Here is a 24,409-nt window from a genome sequence, read left to right on the forward strand (position 1 = left end):
CCTTGCAGTGCAAGGGACTCTCAAGAGTCTCCTCCAACCCCACAGTTCAAAAGGATCAATTCTTCAGTGCTTTATCTCTAAATTTAATATGGCTTATTTTTGTCTATTTCATGAATGCCATACTTTTTTTTTAAGAGCCTTACAAATGTTTTTTAGATAGAATCCTAGATTTTTAAAAAATAGTTTTGGTTGTTTCACAGATTATATGTTTTGTTTATTTGTTGTGATGTGTTTAAAATCCAATTAATGTCATATAATTGTATGTTTATAATTTTTACTAAATTCTTTTCTATTAAAATCTTTTTTTTTAATTTCTCATGTTTCCAAAAGGAAGAGAACCAAATTATTAATGACATATTACTTCATAAATAAGAGTGTTTCTTCTTCTAACCTCTGGGGAAAACTGTATATGAGTTTGAGATTGAATCTTTGGGAAAACTCACTGAAAAATGCATCTAGATCTGGTGCATTTTGAAAGGAAGATGATTGGAGAATTTTTTAAAACTTACATATTTTCTTTAATTATCAGAGGTCTATTTTGGTTTTCTATTTATCATTAAATATATTTAATATTAATATTTTTATGACATTACCCATTACATCCAAATTTCCAAGTTATTGTGCTAAATTGTTAATACCTTTTCTAACCATTTTTTAAAATATCTAAATATCTTTCCTTTTTTTCTTGATCAATCTTGACAGTTTTAACCATTTTATTTGTCTTTAAAGCTTTTGGGTTTCTTGACATGCTCTATTTTATGTCATTAATTCTTCAGTTTAGTTTGTTGGATATTTTCCAGCTTATTTAATTTTTAGGTTTTTTTCTTTTATATGAAGTGTTTCAGTGATTTTCTTAGAATGTTTTTCTGCAATCAGTTTTGATGTATAATATCTCTAAATGTAACAGTTTTACATATAGTATATGTATTCATATATATTTTGATAGCATTTTCATTTCCATCTAAATATTTTTAAATTCTATGATTCCTTCTTTAATCTACATATTTCTTAGCAATATGTATTTTAAAAACTCAATTGTATTGGCAATGGTTTTTAATTTGTTGTTGTTTAGTTGCTAATTTGTGTCTAACTCTTTTTGTGACCCCATGGACTCTAGTCCTCAGGCTCCTCTGTCCATGAGATTTCCCAGGCAAGAATACTGGAATGGGTTACCATTTCTTTCTCCAGGGGGTCTTCCTGACCCAGGGATCAAACCCATGCCTCCTGTATTGGCAGGCAGATAGTTACCAGTGCGCCAGCAGGGAAGCCCAGTTTTTAATTATTGACTTTTAATTTAATCATGTCATATAACATGGTCTATATTAACCCCTCTATACCTCAAGTTCCTTATCTACAAAGCGAGGTGCTAATATCTACTGTATAAAAGTATTACTTTAAAGTAGTACAAAGTTATTATAAAACAACATATGTCTATGAAGTTATGGCTATTGAATATACTGACCCATATTAAGCAATTAGAACAGTATATGACAGTAAAATCTTAAGAAATGTTACCTGTTACTACCAATTATGAGAGAAATCTAGTATGATGATGGATTTATCAAATTTTATATCTCACTCATATATATATACATATATATAATGTATGTGTATTAAAATGTAAGCAAAATATATTAAATATATGTATAATATTTTATACACAACACACTTTGTATGTTTAAATTAGATATGCTCATAAGGAACGCTTCATCATTCCTTATCCTGAATATTCCCTCTTTGCTATAACAGATTTTGTCTGGCATTTGTATAGTTGTATCAGCTTTCTTTCAGGTAGTATGGCCATCCATCTCCCTCAGTATCTGCAGGGTTTTGGTTCCAGGACTCACCATGGATACCGATACCTGCAGATGGCCAAGTCCCTTATATAAAATGCTATAGTACAGTCAGCTCCATGAATCCACACATGCAGAGCCCTCAGATACAGGGGATGGTATTTTTATGGTTTAAGTTTTCCATCATTTAAATTTCATTTTCTTTTGTATCCTTATGAGTTAGATGAGTCTCCTGTAAGCTATAAGTAGTAGCTTTTCTTTAATTTCACTCTGATAATCTATATTGTTTAACTGTTAATTTAAATCCTTTAAATTGTAGTGTTACCACTGTATACTTGTAATTATACCATCTTATTTTGTGTCTTATTTACTTACTGTTTCTTCTTAATCTCCTATTGCATAGATCACATTTACTTTATTCCTCTCTTTTTCTCAATGTTTGAATGTTAGACAGTCTTCTCTATTTGACATGCGTGCTTGGGTGCTAAGTCGCTTCAGTGGTGTCTGACTCTTTGCTACCCAATGGACGGTAACCACCAGGCTCCTCTATCCTGGAGCGTGTTGCCAATGCCCTCCTCCAGTGGATCTTCCTGACCCAGGGATTGAACCCTTGTCTCTTCTGTCTCCTGCATCGGCAGGCGGGTTCTTTACCACTGTGCCACCCGGGAAGACCTCCTCCACCGGAAGACAGAGGAGGCTGGCAGCTTAATGTTTGTGTTGTGCATGCCCACACTTATTCCTCATTATTCACTCTTCCTCATTCTGGGTTCAATTTCTTTCTTCCTGAAGTACATTTTGTAAATTCACTTAAAAGAAGTAAATTTTGTAGACTCATTTCCAACAATAATCTATTCATGGGGAGCCACTTCCGTTTTTATTTGAAAAAGTATTTATTTTGACCTCACATTGAACTGTAGAGTTTTGCATTGACAGTTATTCATCTCAGCACTTTGAAAATCTTTTCCATTGTATTCTGATTTCTATCACTGTTGTTGAAAAGATGGCTGATGGACAATTCTTTTCTTTCTTAAGTAAATTGTATTTTTCTCTGATTGCATTTAGGGTTTTTTCCTCTAGGTATTTCTCAGTTTTACAATGATGTGTCAAGGTGAAGCTTACTTTTTATGAATTTTGCTTGCAATGTGCTTACGTTTTCTGAGAAGTCATCTATTTCATAAATCCTGGATAAAGTCTTTACTATAATGTAAAGTATTTTCTCTTTCTTGTTCTCACTGTACTTTCTTTCTGAAGCTCCTAATAAACATATAGTGAATTTTCTTATTCCATCCATGATGTCATTGAACTTCTCTTTTATTTTTCATTTCTAATTCTCTTTTCATCTGAGTTTACTATACTGTTGAATGCATATAATAGGTTTTTAATTTCATTGACTATATTTTTAATTTCTAGAATTTGTATTTGATTATTTTCAAAACAGTGTATTATTTTATGATGTCCTGTTCTTTTATTATATGTTAATATATTTACTTATGTAGACATTTAAAGTATGTATTTTAGCTAAAGAAACTACATGAGCCTTGAATCTTACTTGATAAAATTGTTTCCCAGGGGGATACAGGTTAACAATTCTGATAGCACCATATGTATGCCCACCAGATATGGATAACTATTTGAAAGGAGGAGATGAGAGTGATCTCTGTGGCAATGGATTAGAGGTGGAGGCATCAATGTGAGCGCATTGTTAGCTTTATGTGGTTGCAGAGATTAACATATAAATATTTGTTGGTAGTGTCTGCACACAGGTAAGTGTACATGCATTTCTTTGTTCTGTTAACTGAAAAATCTAGAGGCAAAGACGGCCCCAGAGTAATGAACCCAACTAGCATCAAGATCTTGATTTCTAGTGTCATTTGCAACTGAAGAAACCAAGGCTTCTCAGAGAAAGGGCTGATTCTAGGACTGGGACAGGAAAAACATAAGAAATACTGGAGCATTTGTAGTACCAAAAATGAAGAACTTGCTTTAAGAAAATTAACAGAGACCCACAATGATAGGAGTATGCCAAAGGGACACAGAGTCAGCTGAAAGAGCTTCCAATTGCCAAAGCTAGAAGAATTAGAGCAAAAGAAGAAATAAAACCATATTTGTTTATAACATAAATTATAGAATAAAATAAAAATATCTGTGAGTCAAGACTGATATAATTTAATGAATAAATAAGTAAATGAGGGAGAACAAATTCTCCATGCAAAAGAGTGATCTGCTCTTACAGGGGTAGAATGTAACTTTTCACTTCTTAATGTGCTCTGTATACAATTATATCCTTCTAAAGACAAGAGCATGAAAAGGAGAAAAAAAAGAGTTTTACAATTTTCCAGTTGGAGAAACCCGACAGACACTGTCTCAGCCAGGTGATCAAGGTCAACATCACCACTGATGATATGTAAGATATTGTTAGTAGAGGATATAGTATACAGTCTATGGGAATTCTCTATAGTATACTCACAATTTTTATATATTCTAAAACTGTTCTTAAATTTCAAATTGTATCTATAGAATATGTATTTTATAGCTTACATTGCATTATGTCATTATCTAAAGGGTTTAGGAGTCTAATGTCTTTTTTTGAGTGTCTTTTCATTCTTATTCATATTTGACTGTTTCCCTCATAGTTTCACATTTTTTATTATAAATTAATCTTCAGTAAGACTTTATCTTGGGGACGTCTTCATAGCCTGCACTGAAATGCTGTCTGTACAGAATATGTTTTTTATTGCCTCTTCTAGGCACCTGAGGGTCATCACTGACCAATTCCATATCAATTTCTCAGACCTCTTCAACCCACAGAAGATTTAGGGTTGTTATTGTAAATTCTCAGGGACACTTTTTTGCTACCCCAAATGGAGGCTTTGTTGAGGGTTTTTTTTTTTTTTTTCTTTTTTTAAATCAACCTTTTCAGTTAAACTGTGGCAGAGCTTTGATGACCTGAGATGAATGGAGGTAGAGGGCAGGGAGAGGTCTCAGTTTTAACAGCCTGCCTCCTGTGCCTGAAAGTTTCATCTTCTTTTCTAAGCCCTTCTGTTACCAAGCTTGATTATCTGCTTGGTTCAGACAACCATACCCTGGGCTTCTGGGCTCACCTACTTAACCTCTTTCACTTTCCTCTTCATTTATGGCCCCATGCAATTTCTCCTGTTTATGAATTCAGCTATGTAGTTAAAATGCTCTTTGTTATATTTAGTTCAGAATCTCTAGGTATTTGAATGCAGAGATTTACAGTTACCTAGTCTGAAATTTGAGGAGAAGGAAATGACAACCTACTCCAGTACTCTTGCCTGGAGAGTCACGTGGACAGAGGGCCCTGGTGGGCTGCAGTGCATGGGGTCGCTGAGAGTCGGAAACGACTGAGCAACTTCACTTTCACTTTTCACTTTCATACATTGGAGAAGGAAATGGCAACCCACTCCAGTGTTCTTGCCTGGAGAATCCCAGGGACGGGGAGCCTGGTGAGCTGCCCTCTATGGGGTCGCACAGAGTCAGACACGACTGAAGCGATTTAGCAGCAGCAGCAGTCTGAAATTTGAATGTGTATCTTGCCCAAGCCACATAGCCAATAAAGAGCTTTTAAAGAGGCTTCCTTACATTTTACTACACTCACGTTCTTTTTCCATCTGTCAGGTAAAAATAATAAACATTTGTGATTGAATTATCACTAAAAATAATTGACAAATACATCAGTTAATAATTCCAGTTCACAGAAATAGGTTGAATGATGCAGTAGAATAAATTCTGTCCCCACAGAATCTCTGTCCATGCAAAACCTGAGAATGTGACCTAATTTGTAGATAGGATCTTTGCAGATGTCATTATGTCAAGATGAGGTCATATTGGATTTTTGTTCAGTTGCTAAGTTGTATGCAACTCTTTGAGACCCCATGAACTGCATCACGCTAGGCTTCCCTACCCTTTACTATCTCCCTCATTATGCTCAAACTCATGTCTGTTGAGTTGATGATGCTATTTAACCATCTCATCCTCCACTGCCCCCTTCTCTTTTGCCCTCCATCTTTCCCAGCATCAGGGCCTTTTCCGGTGAGTCAGCTCTTCACATCAGGTGGCCAAAGTATCAGAGCTTAAAGCTCTAATCCAATGACTGGTGTCTTTGTCCAGACCAAATCCAATGACTGGTGTCTTTCTAAGAAGACACTTAGAGAAAGGAGATGCATGTAGAGCCTGAGATTGGAGTCACACTGCCACAAGGCTCCAGAGCAGGAAAAGGCACGGAAAGGTTCTCCCTAAAGCCTGCAGAGTGACAACGGTTCTGCCAACACCTTGATTTCAGACTTCTAGCCTCTAGAACTGTGGCAGAATAAGTTTTTGTTGTTTTAAACTACTAAGTTTGTGGTCATTTGTTATGGCAGCCCTAGGAAATTAATACAAGTGGGTTTATTAAATGTCTAACTAAATCAAGCTGCAGTTTCTTAGTAATTCTCCCAGAGGCTCTTCAAAACATATCTGATCCCTGTGTTTCAGTACGGTTCTCATTTTCTTTCATTTCTCACCAGTTACTGACAGTTGTTCTTTGATTACATCTGCAAGTCCTTTAGTGCACTGGGATATGATTTATCCATCTGTCTCGAGGAAGGGCACTACCATCTACCAATTACTCAGACCAGATATCTGCATGTCGTCCTTGTCGCCTTTTTCTCCTTCACTCCATACATTTAATCAATAACCAAGTTCTGCATTACCTTCCAATCTCTTAAATCCATCCATGTTCCCACAGTTCCAATGTCACTTCTCTAGTCTAGGTCATCATGATTTCTGTGCCAGGGTTCTACCTCTGTACCCCTGTTTTATATATTTGTTTATCCACCCACCAATAAATACTAAATAGTCACTATGAGACAAGCACTTTGCAAGGCACTCTGAACACAAAAGTAAATTGAAAAAAGACTGGGCCCCTGCTTGATAACATAGCATAGGGAGTAGACATTAATCAAATAATCTCACAGATTAAAGTAAAACTATCTCAATAGCAAAAGCACTGAAAGAGAGGTTTCATAGTGTTGGGAATGAGGCCTTTTGAAGAGTCTGCTTTCTCCCTCTAGACTGGAAGTCAAAGGAAATATTTGTGAGACCTAAAAAGGATGGTAAAAAGGAATGGTTGAATTTATATGAGTTATCTACATTTATGATGCAGCTCCAGTGTTTTTCTAGCTGCTGCTGCTGCTTCTGCTAAGTCGTTTCAGTCGTGTCCAACTCTGTGCGACCCCATAGACGGCAGCCCACCAGGCTCCCCTGTCCCTGGGATTCTCCAGGCAAGAACACTGGAGTGGGTTACCATTTCCTTTTCCAATGCAGGAAAGTGAAAAGTGAAAGTGATGTCGCTCAGTCATGTCTGACTCTTCGCGACCTCATGGACTGCAGCCTACCAAGCTCCTTCGTCCATGGGATTTTCCAGGCAAGAGTACTGGAATGGGTTGCCATTGCCTTCTCCAGTGTTTTTCTAGATTTATACTTTATTCTATAATAAACATAGTTTTAATAATTATTTTAAAACCCACAATCAGTAGGATATTTGAAATAATCTTGGATGCACTACTTTACCTTATTTGGGATATATTGAGATGAACACAGCAAGCTGGCTCACCCATTATCGCAGATGTGACAGTGCTTTTTAATGCCTGTTTACGTCAGTTTCTCCCTGTAGGCTGAAAGCCTCTGGCAGACTGGGGTATGTCTTGCTCACTTGTTCAGTCGCTATGTCCTGTCCAACTCTATGATCCTATAGACTGCAGCACGCCAGGCTCCTCTGTCCTCCACCATCTCCCAGAGTCTGTTCAAACTCATGACCATTAAGCCGGTGATGCCATCCAACCATCTCATCCTCTGTCATCCCCTTCTCCTCCCTTCAATCTTTCCCACCGTCAGGGTTTTTCCAGTGAGTCAGCTCTTTGAATCAGGTGGCCAAAGTATAGGGACTTCAGCTTTAACAAAAACCTTCCACTGGATATTCAGGGTTTGATCTCCTTTAGGATGGACTGGTTGGATCTCCTTGAGGTCCCAGGGACTCTCAAGAGTCTTCTCCAAAAGCACAGTTCAGAAGCATCAGTACTTGAGTGCTCAGTGTTCCTTGTGATCCAGCTCTCACATCCACACATGACTACTGGGAAAATCACAGCTTTCACTATTATGGACCTTTGTCAGCAAAGAGTTGTCTCTGCTTTTTAAATACACTGTTTAGGTTTGTCATAGCTTTCCCTCCAAGGGGCAAATGTCTTTTAGTTTCATGGCTGCAGTCAACATCTGCAGTGATTTTGAAGCCCAAGAAAATGAAATCTGTCACTGTTTCCACCTTTTCCCCATCTATTTGCCATGAAGTGATGGGATTGGATGCCATGATCTTAGCTTTTGGAATGCTGAATTTCAAGTCAGCTTTTTTCACTCTCCTGTTTCACTTTCATCAAAAGGCTCTTTAGTTCCTTTTTGCTTTCTGCCATTAATGTGGTATCATCTGCACATCCGCATATCTTAGGTTGTTGATTTCTCTCCCAACAATCTTGATTCCAACTTGTGATTCTAGAGCCCAGAATTCCACATGACGTACTCTGCATTGAAGTTAAATAAGCATGGCGACAATATACAGCCTTGTGATACTCCTCTCCCCATTTTGAACTAGTCTGTTGTTCCATGTCCAATTCTATTACTTCTTGGCCTGCATATAGGTTTCTCAGGAGACAGGTAAGATGGTCTGGATAACTACCATGCTCCAAAACAATAAAACTCTGCTGACAGTACCGAGGAGACCCAAAACAGCTTTAAAATATTTCTGAATGAATGGGTAGGCTGAAAATAACAGTGAGACCTGTGGACTCCTTTTCGATAGTTTATTGAATGTGAATGTCCTGACAATTATAGAAGGGAAAAAAAACAGCAGCAAAATATTGGATTTCTACCAAAGATATGCTTTCAAAAGAGGGTTTTTTAAACCTTCGGCATTGTTTAATTTCATTCATGGATGAGCAAGAGAACTAAGAATCTCAGACTCACTTACTCCCACTCTAAAATATAGCTTGATAAATTTGTCCAAATGATTCTTTAATGTGAAACCCTCCACACAGTGTGCAAACAGTGCCAATTATTTCCTGAACAGCAACAAGTCAATGAACCAAACTAAGTGCCTTTTCTTATCCCCTAATTAAAATTCTTCCCAGGGATTTAAGTTCCTAAGCACAACATTAAAATATTATGCTATAATTCAAGGTCATGTTTGTGCTGAATAAATTAGCTTCATTCAAGTGTCACACTGAATATGAGTATCGAGTACATGAACATTTGCTCTTAGTGCTTGGAAGGTCCGTGGGATTGCTGAGTAATCTTTGGATATTAGCATGAAACACCTCTTCAGAGGAAGAAAGACACTGTCCCTTGCCTATCCTTGAGTTACAGAGTAAACTGTTATGGGTTTTTTTTTCTTTTTCCATTAGTGATCATTTGAAACACGAAGAATGAAGTACTGCTTATTAAGACTATAGTAAATAAGAACAAATGCTAGAGTGAAGCAGGGCTTAGCATTGAAAGGGATTCTAAAATATTACAGGCTTGCAGATTGGTTGCACAGACATTAATTTTGATCTGAAATGTGATGGATAGTCTTCATTAGACATGTATTGTTTGGATACATCTCTCATACTTTAGTAGTTTGTATTTAACATGGAGCATTCAACCCCTTTAGGTCATAAGAAAATATGTGTAAATCCCACACACCGATCAATCTTATGTTTGTTCAGAAATATTAATGTAATTTATAATGTTGAGGATACTCAGTCTTTGAAGAAAGCGAAGTCAGAAAATAAATGCGGGTACATATAGCTGTATCCTTTATTGGGGTTGTGGAGTGTTACCTCCACTTCAGTGCGTAGGTCTGCCACTCCTTTGAGCCCCTGTTAAAACATGTGTCTGTAAAAGGTAACAGTTCATTTCTTCTGAGTAATAAAAACAGGTCAGCCTTCCCTCTGAGCACCCGCCCTGCCAGTTCAAGCCATGGGTTCATGATGGGCAGAGGTTTGTGTGCCAATGTCACCCGACTAGTAATATCTGATGTGTGCACTGTTTTGAAATGTGCCATAACTTATTTTTGATGTCTATTTTTATGTGGGGAGAATATAGTGCCAAGCGTTTGCATAACTGTCTGGGCCTAAAGATAAATATTAAACCTTCATAAGTGCATCCCACGTGGCCTAGTTGTTCAGGTTTCTAGTTTACTCTCCCAAACTTATCAACCGAGGGAAAAAATCTTTCCAGGGAAAGATCCAGGAAATTACAAGCACAGTCATTCTTTGCCAGGTCTCTACCATGAGGTTACCTCGTCTTAAAGTCAGGATTGGTTCCAGAAACTCAAAGTGAAAATATTTCTAGCATCTCACTGGGATAGGTGAGAGTTACAGAGTGCATGAGAAAGCTTAGGTTCCTCTCACTTAAAATGAGCCTGAGTTGTTTTATTTGACTACAAAGGGACTTTGTTAGATCAAAGAGTCTCACAACCAATATTCCAGTTATATCATTTCAGGCTTTATTTCCTGCAGCCTAAAGCTACCCTCAGAGCAGAGGAAAGGAGGATCCACGTGAGAGCATATCTGTTAGAGGATCTGTCAAAAGCACTAGGCAGCTTGGCCTCCTGCGTCATGCAGATGGTTTGCTCAGGCAGGCTTGAGCCCAGTAACAGAAAGCTTCCCTGTGCAGAAGAGCGCCATATTTTGGTACAGTTTTCAAATGCAGGCAGAGAAAGTCTCAGGTTGGACTCCTTTTAAAACTGCAGAATTTAGCTTCTAGAGTCTTATTTCTTTTTGTCCCAAATATGAGCTTCTGTGGCATCAGTTGCCCTAAACCTTACTTGACATGAAAAGCAGCCAAGACAAGAGGACTATTTTTTTAAAGCAATTTAAGATAACTTTCAGGCTTTCCGTGGTGGATTGGTGGTAAAGAATCCATGTGCAACGCAGGAGACTCGAGTTCGATCCCTGGGTCAGGAGGGTCCTCTGGAAGAGAAAATGCTAATCCACTCCAGTACTCTTGCCTGGAGAATACCATGGATAGAGGAACCTGGAGGGCTACAGTCCATGGAGTTGCAGAAGAGTCAGATAGGAGTTAGCAACTAAAACAAACAGCAAAACAGCTTTCAAATACAATTCCACAGGGGGAACGATGTGCAAGTATGTCCAAGCTTTTTGAAAATAGCTATAAAAAGAGAATTTTATATCTTGGTTTATATTTTGCATACATCTGGGAGAGGAATTAAAAGGCATACCAAGCCTGTCACTCAGTGAGGGAAACAGAGGCCCGTGTGAGATCTTTCCCTGTGTCACTGTGGTGACCTTCGCGGACGGTAGCACATAGCCTTAGGTTACCTTCCTCTGTTGGCTCTTGAGACGGCAGAGCCCACGTCCTTGGATTGTCTGACATTATACCACAGCATCCCTAGTGAGAGTCCGAAGGGCAGGATCCACCTCGGCCCTAGTATATACTGCATGCTCGCTCTGCAAAACACTCATGACATAGTAACAGTCTTCTTGGGAACTAAGCTGGGACTCATTCTTTTTTTTAAGTCTTTATTGAATTTGCTACCACATTGCTTCTGTTTTGGGTTTGGGGGTTTTTTTTGCCACAAGACATGTGGGATCCTAGCTCCTGGACCAGGGATTGAGCCCACACTCCTGCACTGGAAGGCAAAGTCTTACCCACTGGACGGCCTGGGAAGTCTGAGCTGGGATTTCAAACAGTATCTGTCTAAGAATACGTGAAGAAGGAATGTTGATTTAATGTCCCAAATCAGGAAAACTTAGAAGGAAATATTTCAGCACTGTCACAGACTCCAATTTGCTAAAGATAATTAAGAGGGAAAATTCAACATTATGATGGGTAAGCAGCATTGAAACAAATCCATCCAAAGAAATACATAAATGTAAACAAAGAACACAGTGTACACAAGGCAACGTTTTGCTGGCTGAATTTTTTTATGACATTCATGGAGTAGAAATAAAGTAATAAAAACGTTCCCTCAAAATATGTTGATTTTTGAGGCAGCATTACTAAAATTTTGGTTAAAAATATCTGTATTTAACTCAACTTATTGACATCTAAATCAAGCTTTGTAGTATATCTATGTTTCCCAAAACAGGTGCCAATACAAATTCAGTTTGGTTCAACTTGATATAGCCGTGGGAACAGCTTATAAGCTTAAGTACTAAATCGGGCCCTTGGGATATACAAAGGTTCTCGGAGTCTGGGATGAGAAAACAAAGATACAGATCCAGAATTACTAACATTTATTGAGAACCTACTATGTGTTCTATACTGCTCTGGTTTTTTATCTACCATTCTAGTTTTTTATCAAATATTCTAATTCTCAATGCATCGGTTTTGTTTTTTAGTCATGTGTGCTACAAGAGAGGTGCCAAGAGCCAACTAAGAAACTGTTAGCTGAGAAAGGCACTGCTGCTGCTGCTGCTGCTGCTGCTAAGTCGATTCAGTCGTGCCCGACTCTGTGCGACCCCAGGGACAGCAGCCCACGAGGCACCCCCAGCCCCTGGGATTCTCCAGGCAGGAACACTGGAGTGGGTTGCCATTTTGAATAATAATACTAATAAAAATATGGTAGCAAATACTGAGAATGTTCCATGTGCTAACACTGTTCTGAGCATTTGACATGTAGTAAGTCATTTATTGGGCTTCCTAGGTGGCACAGTGGTAAAGAACCCACCTGCCAACAGGAGACATAAGAGATGTGGGTTTGATTCCTGGGTCAGGAAGATCCCCTAGAGAAGGCAGTGGCAACCCACTCCAATATTTTTGCTTTGGAGAATCGCATGGACAGAGGAGCCTGGTGGGCTAGAGTCCATAGTGTCGCAAAGAGTCAGACACTATTGAAGCAACCTAGCATGCACACTTGCAACTCATTTATTCCTCACAGCTCTGAGGTAGATGTTATATTCCCATCCTGTACAAAAGGATACTGAGGAACAGTAAGTTGCTTTACTCACTTCTGTTATTAAACATATGAATTTATCTTCATTCCCTCCAGAAACCCCACTGAAAAAAAAAGAAAAAGGTATAAATTTCTAATGACAAAGAAAAGGGGGAAGACAGAACAGCTGATAGGAGATGTCAAGTCTTTCTTTCTTTTTTTTTTTTCCCGACAAGGGAGAGGCGACTGACTGTGAGGCAGAGGATGTGGACTCCTAAGCATAATACAGAAAGAAGCTGAAACCCCAGCAGAACTTGGCCACTCCGGAGTTGGAGGCACCAATTATCAGTGAAGTGGTGAAGGCTGAGCCTGAGAACAGGACACCGGGCCCCCGTCCGCGCCTTTTTTCAGCTGCACGGGTAAGTTCCAGATCAGGGAGGAGAACGAGCAGGCCCCAGTAGCTGGAGTCAGACACACGAGCAAGAAGTAGGGCTGGCGGACAGAAACAGGCCACTGACTCCCGCTCATATCCTGACGCCGGAGTGTTTATAAGACTGAATGCCCAAGGAAAGAGCCAGGAGAAACGCAGCCCTGCCGAGGAAGAGATCTCTAGATGCCGCCATTCAGGGGCCTCCACCTGGGAAGGCGGGCAGGCCGTCCAGCCACCGCCTCGTGAACCCACTTGTTAGTAAATCTTCCCCACATTTGGAGGCATTCTCATAACTTTTGGGTGTCTCTTTTTTTTAGTAAGAATATTTTGTATCACCAGTTATCAACACGGAAGTCCAAGGGAAAAAGAAAAAAAGGCTGACTGGTTAGGAAGAGAAGATAATACAGGAATGGTAAGACAAATTATCTTCTTCAGAGAGAGACTACATTATGCAACAAGTAAAAGATACCTAAAAAAAAAAGAAAAGTAACTCTTAGAAACAATAATAATAATACTAGAAATAAAACAAGTATTGGGAGATAAAATCGAGACAATCTGCAGGAAGAATAGCAAACATAAAATAGTGTACAAAAGAGAAAAATAAAGTTAAGAAAACCAGAGAATTGATCCAGGATGCCCACTATCCAATAAACAGGAGTTCCAGAAGGAAAGGAAAGAGAAAATAGAGGAGACGAAATTATAAAAACAAAAAACACAAGTTTCCCTTGTCTGCAGCCGAAAGTGCCCACAAGTATCTGACATAAATGAATAGTGTCCATATTGAGCAGCATCATGGTGAAAGTTTACAGAACCAGGAGTAAGGAATTGATTCTAAAATCTTTCCTCAAGGTTAAGCAATCACACACCAAATATAAAAACAAAATTGCAATGGATATTCCAGCAGCAAACATGGTAACTATAAGACTGCTGAACAATATCTTTAAAAAGTATACTTTTTTAAAAGAGAAACTATTTCTCACAGTTTTCTATCCAGCTGTCAATCAAATGAGTATCTTTACTCAGGAAACTAGTAAAAAGTTGCTACACCAAATCAGAAGAATGAATCTAGAAGGAGAACAGAAGAACCAGGACACAAGAGTTCCAATGAAAGTTTTGGCTTGGGGAAGTCCCTTTTAGGGATGTATGAACCAGGCTTAAAGATACCCTAGTCCCTAATGGGGCTTCCCTGGTGGGCTCAGATGGTAAAAAATCTACCTGCAATGCAAGAGACCTGGGTTCGATCCCCAGTAGAACAGAGAATACAGACTTATAGGACTAGGGTCTCCAGGGAAATATTTTTTTTTAATTATTTTGTCTGTTAGAGCATTTGGAAAATTTATGAAGGAGGCACTCTATAAGTCTATAGAGAAAATTACCAGTAGGTATATAGAAAACTGGTAAATAATATGTCAATGAGAGTCACTTTTTGCTCAAGATAAAAAATAGTACTATAGAGGAATACTATAGGGCTCAGCTGTAAACACTAATTATGTGATCGCAATAAAATAAACATTGACTAGTGATTTAATCCCAAACTGTGAAGCATGTATTTATTTTAAAAGAATAGGAGGAGCAAACCTGAATGGGGAAGCTAAATTTCAATCACAGATTAGACAACAGTAGATAGTGCCTAATCTTATAAAGAAAAAATGGCAGGAAAAGCGTATGATAAAAAATATGGACATGAATACCAAAACAATTTCAGAGCAGTTACCTTTGGGGAATAAAAATAGGGGTGTGAAGGAGAAAGACCAAGGACTGCTTATTTTAATAATCATTTTGTATTATTTAATGTTTTCTAATTTTTTATTATTTCAATAATTATGTTACAGTATTTAATGTTTTCTAATTTTGTTTTCTAAATTATTTCAATCATACATATAAAGGTAGAGAATTCACATATTAAATTCATATAATTGTGGCAGATTTTTAAAAATATATTGTTGAAGTTTGGGGATACTTTCTAATCCCATTCCTACTCTTTCCCTCCCTGGAAAAATTGCTATGCTGCAAACCTTTGTATATTTTTATACCATCATCATGTGGGTTCACCTCTACAAATAAAATGTTACACTGTTTTCAGACTTATAGAAACAACATCATATTGTACATCTCATTTTGCAATTTGCTTTTTCATTACATACTATGTTCCTGAGATTTAACTATGATGATGATAGTTTCAGGTCATTTAACTGCTGTATATATTCAACCAAATACCTCCTGAGAAATCTGTATACAGGTCAAGAAGCAACAGTTTGTACCAGACATGGAACAACAGACTGGTTCCAAATTGGAAAAGGAGTATGTCAAGGCTGTATATTGTCACCCTGCTATTTAACTTATATGCAGGGTACATCATGTGAATGCTGGGCTCGATGAAGCACAAGCTGGAATTAAGATTGCTGGGAGAAATATCAATAACCCCAGATATGCAAATGACACCACCCTTATGGCAGAAAGTGAAGAGGAACTAAAGAGCCTCTTGATGAAAGTGAAAGAGGAGAGTGAAAAAGTTGGCTTAAAGCTCAACATTCAGAAAACTAAGATCATGGCATCTGGTCCCATTACTTCATGGCAAATAGATGGGGAAACAATGGAAACACTGGCAGACTTTATTTTTTGGGCTCTAAAATCACTGTGACAGTGACTGCAGCCACCAAATTAAAAGATGCTTGGTCCTTGGAAGAAAAGCTATGACCAACCTAAACACCATATAAAAAGCAGAGACTTTACTTTGCTCACAAAGGCCCATCTGTCAAATATATGGTTTTTCCAGTAGTCATGTATAGATGTGAGAGTTGGACTATAAAGAAAGCTGAGCACCAAAGAATTGATGCTTTTGAACTGTGGTGTTGGAGAAGACTCCTGAGAGTCCCTTGGACTGCAAGGAGATCAAACCAGTCAATCCTAAAGGAAGTCGGTCCTGAATATTCATTGGAAGGATGGTTGCTGAAGCTGAAACTCCAGTATTTTGGCCACCTGATGGAAAGAGCTGACTCATTCAAAAAGACCCTGATGCTGATTGAAAGCAAGTGGAGAAGGGGATGACAGAGCATGAGATGGTTGGATGGCATCACTGACTCGATAGACATGAGTTTGATTAAGCTCTGGGAGTTGGTGACGGACAGGGAAGCCTGGCATGCTGAAGTCCATGGGGTCACAAAGAGCTGGACATGACTGAGCGACTGAACTGAACTGACCTGTGTTTAACCAAAAGAAGATAGCACAGTTTATCTCCTTGTCCTCCTGTTGATAGGCATTTGAATTGTTTCCAGGTTTTCAGTATTAGCATGAATACTGTAGTAAACATTCTTATATTGTGTCCTCTGGAAAAATGAAGTAGACCTGCATAACACAGGGTTTGAATATATTTAAATTTACTAAATATAACCAAATGAGCTGTTCACAGTGATTCCAACAATATATGTCTCCTGTCCCTACCCCAAGGATAGTGTGAAAATTCAGTTGCTCCAATCATCACCAAAGCTCCCTATTGACAGCTTCAGCTCCTTAGGATACCTGCGTGCGTTTCATTAAGACAGTCATTTCTGCTGAGGATGTTGCTTTTTTAAAAAAATTAATTTTTACTGGGGTATAGTTGCTTTACAATATTGTGTTAATTTCTACTGCACAGCAAAGGGAATCAGCTATGTTATTGTTTTTCAATCGCAAAGCATGTCTGACTCTATGACCCCATGGACTGCAGCACACCAGGCTCTTCTGTCCTCCACCATCTCCCAGAGTTTGCTCAAATTCATGTCCATTCAGTTGGTGATGTAATCTAATCATCGTGTCTTCTGTTGCAACCTTCTCCTTTTGCCTTCAATCTTTCCCAACATCAGGGTCTTTTCCAATGAGCAGGCTCTTCAGTGGCCAAAGTATTGGAGCTTCAGCATTAGTATCAGTTCAGTTCAGTCACTCAGTCATGTCCAACTCTTTGCCAACCCATGGACTGCACATACCAGGCTTCCCTGTCCATCACCAACTCCTGGAGCTTGCTCAAACTTGTGTCCTTTGACTCAGTGATGCCATCAGTCATCAGTCCTTCCAATGAATACTCAGGGTTGATTTCATTTAGGATTGGGTGGTTTGACCTTCTTGCTGTCCAAGGGACTCTCAAGAGTCTTCTCCAACACCACAACTCAAAAGCATCAATTCTTTGGCACTTAGCCTTCATGGACCAACTTTCAAAAATGTACATGACTACTGGAAAAACCCTGGCTTTGACTATATGGACCTGTGTTGGCAAAGTGATGTCTCTGCCTTTTAATACACTGTCTAAGGCTCCCCAGATGTCTCAGTGGGTAATGAATCCTACTGCAATGCAGGAGACATGGGTTCAATCTCTGGATCAGCAAGATCCCCTGGAGAAGGAAATGACAAACCATTCCAGCCTTCTTGCCTGAAAAATCCCATGAACAGAGGATCCTGGTGAACTACAGTCCATGGGTATCAACAAGAGTCTGCCACAGTTGAGCAAGTAACAACAGCAAAATGGTTTTAAAGGGCCAGATGTCCAGATGAATCAGCCGTATACACACATATATCCCCTCTTTTTGGATTTCCTTCCCATTAGGTCACCACAGAGCACTGAGTTGCGTTCCCTGTGCTACACAGTAGGTTCTCATTAGTCATCTATTTCATACATAGTGTAATAGTGCATATATAGCAATCCCAATCTCCCAATGTACTCCAGCTGCCCACTTGGTGTCCATGCGTTTGTTCTCTATGTCTGTGTCTCTATTTCTGTTTAATAAGATCAGCGATGCCATTTTTCTAGATTCCACATACATATGTTAATATAAGATATTTGTTTTCCTGGTTTAGTTCACTTTGTATGACAGCCTCTAGGTAGGATTTTGCATTGTTATTCAGTAGTCCACATGGCAAAAATAGTGTTCCTCCTGGGTAAATTTCTCCATGTTTGCTTATACCTTTTCTCCTAGACCGTCCACTTATCTTGTCTGCTTTCCGAATCCACCAGACACTTGACCACACTCTCATCTTGTCTCTTCTCTGAAGGTGAGACCACCTCTGACAGAATGACTCTTCCTTCCACAGTATTTTATACCCATTTTATAGTTATTCACTGTCGAGGATTAATTAGACAACTTTTCTTAAACATGGGTTCTAGCATCTGAATTTACTGTAAGGGAGTAAATATTATCAAGATTGATGATAAGAAGGCTTTGCATTTACAAACAGCTCTGCAGATTTGCAAACTTGATCTCATGGCCATTATCATAGTTGCTTTTAAAAACTTTTTGAGCAGGAGGACTCTTGACAGAAAAAAAAAAAAAACATCGCCTCCCCTCATGGTAGAAGTATAGTACACACTGATTCAGCAAATGCATATTGATATTGGACTATTATGATTTTAAGATCACTTTTAAATGGACTTTATGTTATTAATTACAAGAATAACTACATACTCCCGGAAAGTGTCGGGTGCGTCATGATCTGCACATTGAGTGATACATTCAAGGACGTTGTCAGATTCAAAACACAGGTATTATAGCTTGAAAAATATAGAATCTGTTAAAAGCAATTTAAATTTTGTCTAAAGTCTCCATAAGACGAGCCAAAGGAGAGCCATTAATTACACACAGCAAGTCATCTTAAAAATCCCTTTCTCCTCAGCTTTGTCTTCACTCTGTTTATATCTTGCCTTAGCTCTCTAGTCTCAGTCTCTATACTTCCCAAATTTGCTCCAAACTCAGCCTCAGGGGCTATTTCTGTCTCTGCCCTTGTTGCTCAATATCACAGGCTACCTCCCTTTCTCTTTCCCCGAATCGATTCCCGACATGGTCCCTTTCTGGGCTGAAGCTTTCTCTACTTCCCTGAGCAGAACCATGACCAGGGTCAGCAGACCAAAATACATGAATTTTTACCTGAGAAAGCTGGGGTAGGTGAAGCAGCCTGAGTTTTTTGTGAGCCTGTCATCTTGATAAACAACTTCTATATTTTCAGTCTGTGGAAATGTGAAGGATTTGCAGTAACTCTTCAGCCCCGAGGGTCTCTGGCTATGGTAGAAATGACTACCTCACATTGCACCTTCTTCAAATCTCTGCAGGACCAAGCTTAATAATTTTCACAGTGTGTTTTATGACAGTACAGGACAGCAACATTTTCTAAAGCCAAACTGATTTTGAAACATGTCCACTCCAGTAAATCATCATTCCCACCTTGACTAATGTACTGACTCACTTGGCTGGGAAAAGAAGTCACAGCCAGCTTTGGAGTGCATTCAGGTTGATCCAAACACCAAAAGAAAAAAAGAAAAAGTATTTTGCTGTTTGTTTACTCCACAAATTGGCCAGTTTTCCATGTATTTTTTTTCTTATTTACTGACTCACACTTGGCACTCTGCATGATCTACGTGAAAATACTAGAAACCTCAGCAGAATAAAAGTTGAGCAGCCATACAAGAGGGAAAGTGGGGGGGGGGGGGCAGGAATAAAGGAAATAATTTCTAGAGAACTCTGACATCTCATTTTCTTCGCCAAAATAGGAAAATGATGCCTATCCCAACCTAAAACCTAAATCTGTACCATGTTAAGTATATAAGATAAAAAAATATAAGGTCTTCTCTTCTATTGGAAAATGTCATTCTGGCTTCCTGACCAACTGAGAAGTAAAACAGTACCGTAAGTCTCCTATGATCCTTCAACTATTGGACTTTCACAGATTCGAACCTGCATTCCATCAGTATTGAAATGCATCAATGCATCAACTGGCATGAGTGAAATCTCAGCTTGCCCTCCATCTCTGTTTCGGATGATCCTTCAGCTCTACCATCTCCCACCTACTCTCCTTCCTCCAGTTAGTAACTGTTCTTGCCTGTTCACTCGATGTCAGCCCCTGTATGCCAGCTGTACTACTATACTTTTCAAGGTACTATACTATAAGATTCAACTGTTTTATTTTTTGTGTTTACTTTTATGTATTATTTATGTGAAAAGTATGATAAACCTATTAGAGTACAGTGTTATAAAGCTGACTGTGTTAGTTGGGCATGCAGGCTAAGTTTGTTGGGCTTAGAAACAAATTGGACTTACAAACATACTCTTGGAATGGAACTTGTCATGTGTAGAGCACTTACTGTAATGAAGAAAAATAAATAAATAAGCAAGCACAAAAATAACTAGTAAGTGCATGCCTACATGTATTGCCATGTGCCATGAATTGGGAGGAGGAGAGAGTGCAATGAGAAGACGAAACCAGATGCCAGAAGCTTTGCTTGATGACTAGGCTTTCCCACCAAAGGTCCAGGCGCAAGCAGTGATTCTTTTCATCTCCATCTTCCTAAGGTAGGAAGATGGTTATGTTTTTCTAGGTCCCTAAGGTTTCTTTCAACTCTGTGAATCAAAATTCTGAAATTCTGTAATCAGTCTCACACATTTACCCTTGATTCTAGAAAACAAACACTGTGGAAAGAATATTACATTTGGAATCAGAAGAAAGAAGTCTGGAGCCTCGCTGTGTCCTCAGGTCTGTATGATTTAGGGCAAGCCACAGTCTTCTTTCCTTCTCCTCCTCCTCCTCTTCTTTCTCCTCATTATTATTATTATTATCATTACTTTCATTGCTATTATTATTTCCTCAACATGTGATGATGTTTTCTGAAAGTGTTACTGAGGTTGGATACCATAAACAAATGTATACTCTAAATGATAAATGCTAAGCAAATATTTGTCATTAATATTTGCATGGCCCTGTTGACAGGACTTATTACTTGGTTGGTGGTGAGATGGTGGTTGGTTGAAATTTCCTGGGATAAAAGCTAAGATATACCACCTTTCCTCCCCAGAACAGTTATTTGCACAGACCCAGGAGCCAAAACCATGAGTCTTATGATTCTTCATTCTATTTTAAAAATCTGAAACAATTTCCATAATAAGAGATAGGAAAGATCACCAAAAGTATCCTTCAAGTAATTAAAAACCTATCATTATAGTTCTTGTTGTTCAGTCACTAAGTCGTGTCTGACTCATTGCATTCATGACTGCAGCACGCCAGGCTTCCCTGTCCCTCAGCATCTCCCAGAGTTTGTCCAAGTTCACATCCATTGAATCAGTGATGCTATTCAACCATCTCATCCTCATTATAGTCATTTTATACCAATCATTATAGTTCTTTTCTTTTAATTAAATGGGCCATGGAATAATGTCCAAGTCAGTTCAGGTTGCTATAAAAAGTCTCATAAGACTGAGTTATAACCAACAGATATTTATTTCTCACAATCGTGGAGGCTGGCAGTCTGAGATCAGAGTGTCAGCATGGTCAGCTCCCTGTGAGAATCCTCTTCTAGGGTACAGACTGCAGACTGCTCATTGTATCCTTGAATGGCAGGAAAAAGCAAGCTAGCTCTCTGCGCTCTCATAAGGGCATCAGTCCTGAACAAGGGCTCCATCCTCCTGACCTAGTCACCTCCCAAAGGCCTTACCTCCAAATACCATCACATTAGGGATTACATTTCAACATATGAATTTTGGGGCAGGGGGGACATAAACATTCAGTCCATAACAAATCATGTTATACCAAAGCAAGAGAGAAAACTCAGCAAATTCAAACATGCAGCGTCACTCCATAAAGTCTACAGTGCAAACCAGATTCTATACCATTTATACACCTCAGGCTTCCCTGGTGGCTCAGCTGGTAAAGAATCTGCCTGCAATGCAGGAGACCTGGGTTCCATCCCTGGGTTGGGCAGATCCCCTGGAGAAGGGAAAGGCTACCCACTCCAGTGTTCTGGCCTGGAGAACTCCATGGTCTGCAGCCCATGGGGTTGCTGAGTCGGACACAACTCAGCAACTTTCATTTTTATACACTTGAGTTTAGAAGCAAAACAGTCCATCCATGAGTATTTATTTTCCCTTCACCTTCAGCACCTTTGTTTTGTGTGTGTGTGTACATTTATTTTTTTATTTTTATTTATTTTTTTGTTTAGCATGATCTGCTATATATTTTTTTAATATAAATTTATTTATTTTAATTGGAGGCTAATTACTTTACAATATTGTATTGGTTTTGCCATACATCAACATGAATCCGCCACGGGTGTACACATGTTCCCCATCCTGAACTCCCCTCCCACCTTCAGCATCTTTGGAATTTTTTTCTCCTTCTGACTTTTAAACAATTTTACCAAACCCTTATTGTCTAGCTGACCAAGAGTTACCAAGAGATACTTACTCTGGGGGAAAATAAAAAATTAGTGCTGGCTGCTGTCTTCACATTGAAGGTTATGCAAATGTTCATCTGTTCCTCTGAAGCCTTGAACATCCCTGTGGGAACAACAGCCTCTTTGCCAGAATTCATGTTCTTACTAAGGTTTAAAATCAATGTACACTTACCTATAGCTCAGAAGTAAGCCAGCCAACAGTTTCTACAATATTAGAATGATCAGAAGATCTGCTTTCAAATGGTCAATCGCATGCCAGAGATGTGGTTAGCTTGGGTCATTGTAAACTTCAGATTCACGCCAATGAGCCTTTCTCCCGCTGCCCCCACAAGCTGGGGGACTGGAACAGTCTCATCCAGGGAAACCTGGCAGACTGAGAAAAGAACTTACCCAAACTCTTAAGGTGCTCTTCCTCCCTCCCTTCCTAAATGGAATGAAATTTAATCAAATGAAATTGTCCTGGAATTGGATATTCAGATTAACATATCAATAGGCAGAAATCCCCCACCCCTTTTGGTAACGCTCTAGCTGAAAAAGAAAAATCTTTCCAAAAAGTAGAGTCCAATTTCCTGGTTACATATGGGGTGTGAACCAGTGCTGAATGTTTTAGAAATCTATCATGTCTTAGCGTAGTCATAATCTGCTTCCCAGGTGGCTCTAGTGGCAAAGAACCTGCCTGCCAATGCAAGACCTAAGAGACAAGGCATCTATACTTGGGTTGGGAAGATCCTCTGGAGGAGGGCATGGCAACACACTCTAGTATTCTTGCCTGGAGAATCCGGTGGACAGAGGAACCTGGTGGGATACAATCCATGGGATCAAAAAAGAGGGCTGGGGGAGAAGGTGAATGTCTTTGGGGTCTGTGGACAGTGGCCATTTCACAGGATATTCCTTGGGACACTTGGAGGACCCCTCCAGTCTTCTACCTCCTGGCAGAAATGCCTCTTCATTTACCATCAGGACTTTATAACTTTGGTTTATGATCTGACCCTTGCTTAGTCAACAGACACAATTATTTATTGAGCACTTACTATGTACCTGGAATGGTACTGGGATCTGAGGTTGGATTCAAAGACTGTTTTGGATAGATGGATGCGTAGATGATGAATAGATAGAGATTTTTTGTTGTTGTTAATTACATTAAGATCAAAGTTCAAAATCCCATCTGCCTGTCTAACTTCCTGCCTTGGTGCTTGCTCTCTCAGGCATTCCTCTGTAACGCACTGCCTTTCTTTCTGCTCCTCAAACTTTAAACACTTCTGCCTCAAGGTCCTTGCACATCCCCTGTTTCTGGAACACTGGACCTACATCCCTGTATGCAGGTCTTTGCTCAGATGTTCCCTCCTCGTAGAGGTCTCTCCTGACCAGCGTATCTAAAGTAGCTATTTCACCCCTCACTGTTGCAACATCCTAAAGTCATTCTCTGCATGACTCTGATTCCTACTTTAAAAGTTAATATATGATTTCTGTACTGCTTTTATGTCACTTGTCATCCTTTTGCACTCGACCATCTTCCTGCAGGTCTGTGTTATCCCGAAGACTGCACCAGGGTCTGAGGTCAGTCCTTACCCTACAGTCTCCCTCCGGTCTCCACGCCCTGGTCAGAGTACAGCTTCATAAACATGCACTCAGTGAATTACCACGGGGCATACCCTAAATTTACCCTTGCAAAATAAACTTTTACAAACATAAAAATAAGTAATAATGTAATTTTGTCGTTTTGGCATTTACCTTTTTCATAAAAGTGTTTTTTAAAAAAGTACTGTCATTCTATTTAATTGAAGACACAGCCGGGTAGGGTCTGGTTAATTGCGGCTTTCCAGTTGGGGCTCTAGAGGCAATGACCCTGTCCCACGAGCTTCTTAGCATCTCTGTCAGTGTTCCATAGTGAAGTGCCTGGGGAACATAGGCTGCTTTTGAGAACTGGAGCAGGTCTGCTGGGGGAATTCAAACTGCCCACTAGTAGTATTCATTGTGAGTCTGTTTCCTCCTAGAAATACAATAAGAGGACAACGGCACGTATTTTTACAGCCTTTTACAACTGAAGGAGCACTTTGACATGAGTCTTGTCTTTA

General features: G+C 39.2%; 1 long non-coding RNA gene across 1 annotated transcript in view; it reads left to right on the forward strand.

Moving 5' to 3' along the window:
* LOC133241026 (uncharacterized) overlaps positions 1 to 24,016 on the forward strand; it is a 43,679-nt gene extending 19,663 nt beyond the window's left edge. Inside the window, exons 3-5 of the long non-coding RNA XR_009734482.1 lie at positions 12,957 to 13,139; positions 20,568 to 20,641; positions 23,856 to 24,016. This is a non-coding gene — a long non-coding RNA (uncharacterized LOC133241026). The remainder of the gene's footprint in view (positions 1 to 12,956; positions 13,140 to 20,567; positions 20,642 to 23,855) is intronic.
* The last annotated feature ends 393 nt before the right edge of the window (positions 24,017 to 24,409 follow it).

The sequence above is a fragment of the Bos javanicus genome, chromosome 29 (genome assembly GCF_032452875.1).
Source record: "Bos javanicus breed banteng chromosome 29, ARS-OSU_banteng_1.0, whole genome shotgun sequence".
NCBI classification, from domain to species: domain Eukaryota; kingdom Metazoa; phylum Chordata; class Mammalia; order Artiodactyla; family Bovidae; genus Bos; species Bos javanicus.